This window comes from Aegilops tauschii, chromosome 3, assembly GCF_002575655.3.
Source record: "Aegilops tauschii subsp. strangulata cultivar AL8/78 chromosome 3, Aet v6.0, whole genome shotgun sequence".
Lineage (NCBI taxonomy): Eukaryota > Viridiplantae > Streptophyta > Magnoliopsida > Poales > Poaceae > Aegilops > Aegilops tauschii.
In genome coordinates, this window is record NC_053037.3 from 495,677,029 (window position 1) to 495,688,993 (window position 11,965).

The window sequence follows — 11,965 nt, forward strand, 5'->3', positions numbered from 1 at the left end:
CAACCTTGTCTATCCCACCATGGCCGTCGCCCATGAAGGACTTGCCTCACTAGGGTAGATCTTCACGAAGTAGGCGATCTCCTTGCCCTTACAAACTCCTTGGTTCAACTCCACAATCTTGACGGAGGCTCCCAAGTGACACCTAGCCAATCTAGGAGACACCACTCTCCAAGAAGTAACAAATGGTGTGTTGATGATGAACTCCTTGATCTTGTGCTTCAAATGATAGTCTCCCCAACACTCAACTCTCTCTCACAGGATTTGGATTTGGTGGAAAGAAGATTTGAGTGGAAAGCAACTTGGGGAAGGCTAGAGATCAAGATTTATGTGGTTGGAATGGAATATCTTGACCTCAACACAAGTGTAGGTCGTTCTCTCTCAGAAAATATGTGTTGGAAGTGTAGGCATGTTCTGATGGTTCTCTCCACGAATGAAGAGTGGGTGGAGGGGTATATATAGCCTCCACACAAAATCTAACCGTTACACACAAATCACCAAACTCGGTGGGACCGATTCAAAGAACTCGGTCAGACCGATTTGGTTCATAATGTGACCGTTAGGCATTTTGGTGGGACCGACACGTCAACTCGGTGGGGCCGATTTCGTTAGGGTTAGGGCATAACATAATCTCGGTGAGACCGATTACACAAACTCGGTGAGACCGATTTTGGTAATGGACTAATAGAGAGTTGGTCAGGCAAACTCGGTGGGACCAATTCGCTCATCTCGGTTGGACCGAAACGTTACGAAAAGGAAACAGAGTGTTTGCATTGCAATCTCGGTGGGACCGATCGCTCATCTCGGTTTGACCGAAATGTTATGAAGGGAAACAGAGAGATTACAATCCCATCTCGGTGAGACCGAGATCCCTATCGGTGAGACCGAAAAGACTAGGGTTTCTGGCAGTGGCTATGTCAACTGAACTCGGTGGCTCCGAATAGAAAGAATCGGTGGGGCCGAGTTGGACTTTTTGGTTTGGGACATATGTGGATGTGAGAAAGTAGTGGAGGGTTTTGGAGCATATCACTAAGCATTTTGAGCCAATCTGCCGCTGTCCTCCTCATCACTCCCGCTTGAGGAGGAATCTTCATTGTCGAAGGAGCTCTCCACGCAACACTTTAGGCGAGTTCCAAGCTCTCCAAAGACCTTGACGGAGAGCAGGCCATTCTCCATTTATTTGAAGTAGAGAACGAGCCCCGGCGTTAGGCTGTGGATACGAGCAAATGTCTTCCATCCGCGAAAGAGGTACATGACATGGGGGGCGGGAAGTCGACGTCGACCCCCGTGCCGCCGTTCCCACAACCCCTCATGTGCAGCCTGAGAGTCTGGGGCGGATCGAGCTCCATCTCCCGAGCAAACGGGGTAGGGAGACGAAGACGACGGCGCGGTGGCCGGTGTAGCCTGATGAAGAACTCGCGAGGCTGGTCCCCAACGTGGCCCTCCATTGGAAGAGGCATCGCTGGCACAGGCGAGGCCGGTGCGCCGCCCCGTCCCCCTCTTCCCCGAGCGCCACGACGACCTCGGCCTCGCCCCCTCCCCCTTCCTCTCATGGCCGACTCTGCCACCGCGAGCTCTTGGGGAGGAGGGACGCGCTGTCGAGCAGCGACTCTCGCCGCCACCGTCGAAGGGCCGGCGCCTCCTCTCGCCATGGCAGATGGAGGGAAGGAGCCAAAGTGAATGAAGACGGATGATAAAGGGATGTGGGATGCCATCTCCCTCCCCCTTCTTATAAAGAGGCGGGGTCGGGGCTCGGTCGCCCCGCTCGACCAATCCGGCCATCGGGGGCGCAGGGAATCAGGACCGACCCGCTGCCCCAATCACCGACGGCCCGGTTTCCCGCCTCCACCGCCTGCCACCTGCATGGGGGACACGTGGCGAGCAAGCAGAATCGAGGGGACGGGTGAGGCGACCGTTCCCCGCCCCGTGATCGTGGGGCGCGGATGCCTTGAAGACCACGACCCGAGTCCACTCAGTAAATGAGTCGCGCCTCTGCGCCTCCCTCTTTTTATGGGGAAGGTGCGAGCCACCTCTTTACCGCGATGTGACGCATGCGCGCGGGAACCGCCCCACGCATGACCCCCACGTCACGCACGACCCTCCATGTCGCGCGTTCAACGCGGGTCATGGAGAAGCGCAGCGGACGAAAAGTACAGCGGTAAAATCCGCCCCAGCTGCCCACGCACCGTTCTGGGCCTGGCCCAACAACGCGTCACGCTTATGTGAGGCCCAGGCCCGGGGGCTCCTGTCGATGTACAAAAGTAGGGGCTCTCCTTTTGACCCCTTTACTTGTGCACGGGCATTCGGAGCCGCGCCCACGGCCACACCAAGCAGGGCAGAAGAGGGGAGCCAGAGCACAAGGCAAACGAGGCAATGCCAAGACCAGAAGCACTGAAGAGCAGAGAGGCGAGGTGGAGTCCCCCCGGCAAGACCCTTGCCGGGGCGGCCTCCGCGGCCCCGGCAACGTGCCCAACGCCAGCAGAGCGAGCCACCCTTGAGCCCAAGGGTTCCAAACGCCGTCAACAACTACATTGGAACCAAGGCTCGGGAGGCACCTCCGTGGTGGCATGCAGATCTTTGTCAAGATCATAAATACACGGGATCAGATGAGGACCAGAAGACCGCGACCCTCGGCGGGATCCTAGCCGAGGAAATCCACAAGACCCCCGGCGAGGTCCTTGCCGAGGACGACCACGACGCCACGGCAAGACCCTTGCCGGGGCCCCGGCAAGACTCTTGTCGAGGACACCAGCGGGGCCGCAGCCAGGCCCACGTCAGCCAAGATACCACCACCGTTCCCATGCAGCTGCTAGCTCACCCAGCTGGGCAGGCACCTGCATGGCGACAGGCGGCCTCTACACCGACCCAGCAAGCACCTGCGTGGTGGCATGCAGGTCTTCGTCAAGACCCTACCACCGCGCCACCTCAGCTGCCTGCCTGCCAACATGGCACCGCACGCATCGCTGGCCTAGGCGCGTGTCGAAGCGAGGCGGAGCGATGACGGACGGGACGGGTCTCGTTCCCGTCCCCGATAAAGCTAATGGACACATAAGTAGCGCATTTAATGCGCTTTGTCCCATAATGCCGGCAATAAGCTCGCGCACTGTAGACCTTTCCACCTCCTGTGTGCCATTGTGGCAGCCCCTTTCAACTATAAAAGGAGGCTCGTGGCATACTGGAGAAGGATTCGGCTCTTTGGAGCTACGCAGCCACCGTAGCTAGTTCGAGATCTCAAGAACACTCTTAAATACACACCAAAGCAGGACTAGGGTATTACGCATCCTCGCGGCCTGAACCTGGGTAAACGATCTTTGTGCTAGCTCCTAAACCTGCTCTTCTCACAACCCCGCGCCCGCCAACCGTAGAAGGGATTCCAGTGATCCCATAGGTGTCGTTTCCCCGACATGGCGGCACAATGTGCAAAAGACGTTATCTTCGAATGAATACATTCATGTTAGCTTGTGTTGGATGATGGAACAAAGCCGTTATGTAATATGATGCTTATTATTATTTATTTTTTAAATTACCTCCTGTGCGGCCGTTTTTATTAAATCTGAGAGTTGGCCAGTGGTTGGCTTCATCCCCCACGTAGGTAGTACGGGGGTGTTCGGGATGGAATCTAAACACTCTTGATCCAAAAATTTGGTCCTTGAAGGAGGTGTTTAGCGCAACGAACCAGGCAATCGGACTATGTGGCTTTATCACGCTCACTTAGCCATAGAAGTTTGACAATAAAAATGTAGGCGCATCCCCTACTTAGCATTTAATCCGGACTAGGGTTCTGTGAGCACCTGATCGGACTGAGGCCGATCCGTCGCATAATGCGGAAAAAATCGCAAAAGATTTGTAACCTTCGAACAGCTGACCGGCTCACGCCGCATCGGAGGCTAGGGCATGCCGGCATGAGGAACTTCTACACTCTCACGAAGAAGAAGCATGTCGTAGGCATTGAGGGTGTCAAGTTCAAGAAGGATCATCTATGTGGTGCTTGCGAAGCTGGAAAGATGACTAGGGCCAAGCATCCCTCGAATACAATCATGATGACATCACGTCCCTTCGAGCTGCTTCACATGGACTTATTTGGCCCTACTCACTACTCTACCCTTACTACCACTGCTTGCCTCTATGGCTTCGTTATTGTTGATGATTACTCAAGATATACATGGGTGCACATAATCCTATACAAGAATGAAGTGCAGGATGTCTTCAGACGATTCGCCAATCGTGCCATGGCGAACTATGGCATCAAGACCAAGCACATCAGGAGTGATAACGACACGGAATTCAAGAACACCGGCCTCGACACTTATCTTGATACATTGGGCATCACACATGAGTTCTCACCTCCATACACACCTCAGCAGAATGGCATCGTGGAGCGCAAGAACAGAACCCTCATTGAGATGGCACGGACGATGCTTGATGAGTACAAGACTCCAAGAAAGTTCTAGCCTGAAGCCATTGATACTGCATGCCACGTCATCAACCGTGTTTATCTTCACAAGCTTCTAAAGAAGACATCCTATGAGCTACTCACTGGTAACACTACAGGAAACAGCTTTTTTGCCGTCTGCCACGGCGGACGGCAAAGGCTCGAACGGCGGACGGCAAAGGCCTTTGCCGTCAGCCGCGGACGGCAAAAGGCTCCGGCAAAGTAGGCTACGGTAAACAGGTCCTTTGCCGTCTGCTTTTTATGGCGGACGGCAAAGAGTCCTTTGCCTACAGCGGCGGACAGCAAAGAGGAAGGACGGCAAAAATACTGGACGTCCGCCAGCGTTAGTCCATTAGGCGGCTAACGGCGGCCTTTGCCGTCCGCCAGCGGACGGCAAATTTGAGCGCCTCTTTGCCGTCCGCCAGTTGACGTCAGCAATGCGTCAGCGCCCGCTATTTTTTGCCGTCTGCCACAGCTGACGGCAAAGGCAAAGTCTTTGCCGTCAGCTTAGCTTTGCCGTCCGCCACGGTAGGCAAATTTGCCAAATGGTCCATCTCTCAGGAAGCACAGGTGGGCGCCACGTGCCCCCTTTGCCGTCTGCCGCCTATGGCAAAGGTGTCTTTGCCGTCCGCGGCGGACGGCAAAGAGCCTGCACTGCCTCTTTTTATTCTGTTTTTCTTATATCCAACAATTATCACAGAAAATATATCACAGGAGCCAGCACATATATATCCAACATAATAAATATCCAGCACATATATATCCATACATACATAGTAGGTTGCACATAGTTCCATCGATCCATACATATTACAATATGCAAAGTTTCATCATAGCAATCTAGTTTCATCATAGCAAGCGAGCAGAATACAAGAAGTGCATCAAAGGAAAAAACAAGCAATCCATCATAGAAAGCTGGCTTCCGTGAAGTGAACGAAACCTGCAAAATGACAAATAAGAAAGTTAGAAAAAGAAGACTAGAAGAAGAATTAGACTAGAAGAAAAAGAATAGAAGAAGAAGAAGACTAGAAGAAGAAGTATATGCCATTTATTAGCTAACTTAGGTGAACTGGATCATTTATGAGCTAAATTAGTTGAAATGGATCGTTTATGAGCTAACTTAGGTGAAATGGATCGTTTATTAGCTAACCTAGGTGAAATGGATCGTTTATGAGCTATCTTAGGTGAAATGGATCGTTTATGAGCTAAGTTAGGTGAAATGGATCGTTTATGAGCTAACCTAGGTGAAATGGATCGTTTATGAGCTAACCTAGGTGAAATGGGTCGTTTATGAGCTAACCTAGGTGAAATGGGTCGTTTATGAGTTAACCTAGGTGAAATGGGTCGTTTATGAGCTAAGTTAGGTGAAATGGATCGTTTATGAGCTAACCTAGGTGAAATGGATCGTTTATGAGCTAACCTAGGTGAAATGGGTCGTTTATGAGCTAACCTAGGTGAAATGGGTCGTTTATGAGTTAACCTAGGTGAAATGGGTCGTTTATGAGCTAATTATGCAATTTTTGACATAAGTTAGCTAAGTACATATCGTTTTAGAGCTAACTTAGGTAAAATGGATGGTTTATGAGGTCAGTAAGCTTATTAAGTCATTTTGGAGGAAAAGAAGCTAACTCTAGGTCATTATGGTAAGCATATTGGAGGAAATAAAGCTAAGTCTAGGTCTTTATGCATTTGTTAAGCAAAACACTAGAGAAACTTACCGTGATTAGGGAGGTGTAGGAGCGGGGTGGCTAGTGCCGCTACCTGGAGAAGGATCGTGCGATGCGTTTCTGGAGTTAAGCTGCACCAAAGATCATTTCCAATGTCTCGTTAGCATTAAGACACTCAAATGTTAAGACTAGCAAGTAATGTCCATTCAAATTAAACTCACCGTGCTCCCAGGAGCAATCACTGGCATCGGCGGAGCGGGCTGACCGGACTTCTCGCACACAGACTGCACATTTGGTTTTCAGAACAGAGTCATACTAGTTAGTAATGAGACTCAAATGTTAAGACTAGCAAGTAATCTGCAGAAGAAACTTACCACAAGGAGCTCGTACATGGCCCTTGCCTGCATGTCATTCCGTGCCCTCTCCTCCTCCATCATCTTTCTCGTCCTCTCCTCCATCTCCCGCTGCCTCTCCGCCGCCTCCGCCAGAAGTTTCTCCGTTCTACCTCTCTCAGTCTGTATAGCAGCCTGCAACACCACTCACATGACCATTTGTAATCATTGATGGAAGCGCACACAATGTAATGGAGAAAGATAACTGAGTACGTATCACTAACCTTGATGGCGAGTTGCACTGGCCGTTCACGAGGCCTTATCTCAGGAGCGGAGCTTGACTGGCGCGCCTTGATCTCCGGGAGAGTGCTAGGACAACGGATAAGTCCATCTCCAATGGCTATGGAGCCATGGGACCTCCCGCCACCAGATATCATCACCAGCTCTGGATCAATGGGACCCTGGCTCGGGTTAAAGTCCTCCCCTTTCCTCGCCTTCCCCTCATCTCTATATCTCACGAGCTTGTTGTGGGAGGAGATGTTGGTGAAGTTGTTTGCATCATCGAGGTCAGACTGAGAGAAAGCCTCGACTTTCTTGAAAGAGCCAGTGTGGGCCATGGCATACAGGTCGTACACCTCTGGCACCTTATCCACCTTATTGTAGCATGCCTGAAAGAGAGAAACGATGAAAATTAGTAATTAAAGGGCTCAAGCTAGCATGATGAATGAATTGCATGAATCATGAAGCAAACCACATACCCAGTTGCGCCCGAACTGATATAAGTTGGAGCTGCCTTGATGGTGTGGCACACCTTCCATTTGGGCACGTTTGTCCTTGGCCTCGTTGTGGAGGGCTAGCCATTCTTTTGAGCACCACTCATCGACCAACACCTCCCAACAATCCATCCGATCCGCACACCATCTCAGAGGCGCCTAAGTTAGCAAATAGAAACTTGAGCGCTACGGCTAAGAATTACTAAATGAAGGAACTTAAGTAGAAGGCCTTAAGAATTACCTTCATGTACTGCTCCTTACTCAGGAACTTATCGCGGCACGCCGGCTTGGTCTTCTTGATACCACGCAAGGCGTAGTAGTCTCGAACAGCCTGCACCCGATCCTCGTGCCGTAAGTTCTGGAGTAGGCGCTTGCAGACGTTCTGGATAACATTTGCCGCGTCCTCCTCGTATCCCTCCTCACACCTGTAGAATGTCTGCAATCAAATGAGACAATATTTATTAGTACAATTAATAACTAGCTAGTTGAAGATTTTGAAATGTGTAAAGGAGAAATTACCCAGAACGTCCTGATCACCATGTCTGCCCTCGTGTCGCACACGACACCGTCGATAATGACATCCGGCGGGGCCGGGGCAGCCACGTAGTGCTCCCAGCTCAACCCAAGCTCTGGAAGCCGACCCTCACCAGGCAACGTGACAAACCCCGGGAAGTTTTGCCGGCAAAGAACTCCAAGGACGGAGTTGGGCCGGCGGACACTATGATGGTGGTCCCAACCCCTGCAACATGACAAGGCCTACGCATTAGTTATTTAAAGAAACGTGAATGCAGAAGGTACAAAAATATTAAATGCACTTACGTACCTCTCCCCATCAGGGAAGATCAACCACCTCTGCTCGCGGGTCGCCGGCACGGACGGGAGCCGTGTACCACCACGCTGGTAGACGGTGCCACCCTCCTCCTCAAGATCAGTCGGCTCCCCGCCATCATCAGCATGGCAACTCGGCTCCTCGGGCTGATCCGTCCAGGTACCCCATCCGGACGTGTGCTCCTCCGGGGTCTCGTGGGCCGAACTCTCGTGGGCCGAAGGCCAGTCGACCCGAGGCTCGTGGGCCCAAGACCCGTGGACCGGAGGCTCGTGGACCGGAGTCCGTGTAGCCTCCTCCTCGGACGAGTCCACCCTAGCAGTCACGTGCTCGGGTGAAACAGCTGGGGGTGGCGGCGAGGAAGGTGCCGTAGCAGTCACCCTACCTCCTCTCCCGCGACCACGTGCCCCACCTCCTCTCTTCCTACCTCGTCCCCTGCTGGGCACCGCGGTCGACGAAGAAGGGCCCGGCGGTGTGGACATACTGTCGAGCAACGCTCGGCGGAGAGGTGCGTCTGGAATCGAAGACCTCAGACCACGCGTCGACGAAGAAGGGGCCTTGGCGCGCTCCCGACCAGCGCCCACCATCTTTCAACACCTGCCATGACAAACAGTAAATGAAATTAGTACAACATAAAAAAAAGACCGACATGAATAATAATATGTGTATCACTTAAGTGTATCATCATCAAGTACAACATTACAAAATTTAATACCTGACACTACTAATAATCTCGATCAGTATCATCAATAAATGCATAATCATCATCATCACTATAATCAATGACGGGCTCATAGGGTTCAGTGGCATCAACATGTGCAAGGCCACCTTGATGTAATCGGTCAAGCAATGACAGGTCATCCGCAGCAGTAACCTCTTCTTGTTCCGGCTCTTCTTGTTCCTCCTCTGGGGTGATGTCGGATTCACTGTCGCTGTCTACTTCAATGTTTTGGGGTGAAGTATAGCGGTTCTTGAAACGCTTTTTGGAAAGACGTGTCTCTTGGAAGAATTCTCCTTCATATGTGTCTGGGTTAATGTGAGGTTCATAATCCTCTTCCTTTGGGGGAGATAGTCTAGCACGTGGCGGCACTTCATAAACGGCATCCCAACCTTTCAGATTTGGATTAGTTTGGCAGGCCCACGGTAGATAGAATACTTGGGTCGCCTGTTGAGCCGTAATATAGACATCAGGAACATCTAAATGGGTGCTTTGGTTGATTTCAACTAGCCCTATATGTTCATGAGTCCTTCTAGTCTCCTTCGGCTGAAACCAATAACATTTGAAGACTACGACATTCGGTGGGTTTTCACCATAGAATAGAAGTTCATAAATTGCTTCAACTCTCCCATAATACTCGGTACCTCCTTCGCCGATAGCAGATACACAACAATTTGTAGACTTTCGGTCGGCCATAGATAGCTCTTTGCCATAGGTACGAAAGCGATACCCGTTGATGTCGTATTTGTCAAATGAACAGACCTTATAGTCAAAACCATTAGCGACTTGTCTCAATTCGGCGTCCATAGACTCTGAATTAGCCTACAAGTTTAATATGAAAGGATTGTTGCATTACGCACAAATTAGCGAATGAAACCGGGATAGCCGCCTACAAATTAGCCTACAAGTCTAATAGAAATTACCGTTTGTTTGAACCAAGAGATGAAACCGGGATAGCCGCCTCCTTGCTTTGCGAGAAGCTCATACTCTTCGACAGAATCCTTTTGGATCACCGCTCCATACGAGAATAAGGCGACGTATCGACTGTATGAAATATCCAAGAATAAGAGCAGTTCAAAGGAAATAGAAGTTGCGAAACTATGTACCGAGAACTTACTCGATGTACGGCCGCCCTTCTATCAGGTTGTTGAAGATATACAACGAAATGGTCCGCCATTGTTCGTTATCCAAAGATACTGGATTTGAAACACTGGCTGGTGCGAGATTCCCTTTGAATAGGCTGAGGTTGGATCCACCCTTTTTAGGGTCGTCAGCATTGTACCGAGGCTTCGGATTATGCAAATGACGATTTTTGGCTTCGTAGTGTGCTATCACGAAGTTTGCCGCCTCCTCAGTGATGAATGCCTCAGCCATCGATGCTTCAATTCTATGTTTATTTTTACATTTTTGTCGAAGCATCTTCTGCATCCTCTCAGTTGGGTAGCACCAACGATTTTGCACGGGCCCCCCCAATCTTGCCTCGGTCGGGAGATGCAAAATCAAATGTTGCATTGGATTAAAGAAGCCCGGTGGAAAGATCTTCTCTAACTTGCAGATCAACTCCGGCGCCAACTCTTCCATTTCTTCTAGCACGCCAGGCGATAGTTCTTTCGCACAAAGAACACGGAAGAAATAGTTGAGTTCTGCCAGTACTAGCCATTCATCCTCAGGGATGAAGCCACGCAACATCACCGGCATTACCCGCTCAATCCATATGTGCCAATCATGACTCTTGAGACCAAATATCTTCAATTTATCAAGACTGGCTCCCCTCTGTAGATTCGCTGCATACCCATCGGGGAACATCAACTGCATTTTCACCCACAAGATAATTTCCCTCATAGCTGGCCTTCCAAGATTGAACCATGCCTTTGGCTTCGTCCAGTTCTGCTTTCCTTTCGGTTCTTTCATGTTTTGTAACGGCCTATCACATAGCGCCTCCAGATCGACTCTAGCCTTAGTATTATCCTTTGACTTCCCATCTATGCCGAACAATGTACCAAAAAGTGCCTCGGCGATATTCTTCTCAGTGTGCATCACGTCGATGTTATGTGGGCAAAGGAGGTCTTTGAAGTAAGGCAGATCCGATAAGCATGTTTTGTGAGTCCAGGCGTGCTTAGAATTATACCCCTTGAAGTACCCTGGACGCTCTGGATCTGGCTCGAGAGCGTTTAACTGATCCAGGGTCTGTTGGCCTGTCAATGCAGGTGGTGCAGAGTTTTTGACAACTCTACCTCTGATGAAGTTCTTCTTGTCTTTCCAGAACTTATGGCGAGGATTCAGGAACTGTCTATGCATGTCGAAGCAAGAAAACTTGCGACCGGCCTGAAGCCATTGAAACTCAAGAGCTCCCTTGCATGTGGGGCACGGGAACCTTCCATGCACACACCAGCCAACGAATAGCGCATACGCCGGCAAGTCATGCGTCGAGTACATGTACCAGACACGCATTATGAAGTTCCATTTGCTATAGGCATCGTATGTCTTGAACCCATTATCCCAGGCTTCTTGCAATTCGTCCTTAAGCGGTTGCATGTACACATTCATATTTTTCCCCGGATAGTTGGGCCCTGGAATTATCAACGTCAGGAAAATGTTCTTTCTTTGCATAATCTGTCCGGGGGGGATTGAGCGGAAAGACAAATACGGGCCAACAACTGTATTGGGCTGCCGTCATACCAAACACACTGAACCCATCCGTGCTGATGCCGACTCGAGGATGCCTCGGATCTGCCGCTTTGTCACCATGTAATTCATCAAACTTTTTCCACGCAACACCATCCGATGTGTGTACAATCATCAGATTCCCATCTGCATCTAGTTCGGTTCTTTTGCCCGTTTTGTGCCATGTCATCTATCTGGCCGTCTCTTCGACCATGAAAAGACGTTGAAGTCTTGGTACGATTGGCATATACCGAAGAACACTAACGGGGATTTTGGTCTGTGTCTTCTCACCCATACCGTTGTCTACCACAACATACCTGGAAGACTTGCAAATGGGACAATAGTTCAAGTCCGCATAGTCAAGCCTAAACAAGACACATCCTTTCTCACAGGCATGTATCTTATCATAGGGCATCTTCAGTGCACGGAGGATTTTGTCCGACTGGTACAGGTTTGCAGGCATTACATGGCCTTTGGGTAGAAAGTGTCCAAATACTGTCATCATTGCATCTTAGCATTCTCTGCCCAAGTTGAACTGAGCCTTCAGAGCCATTAC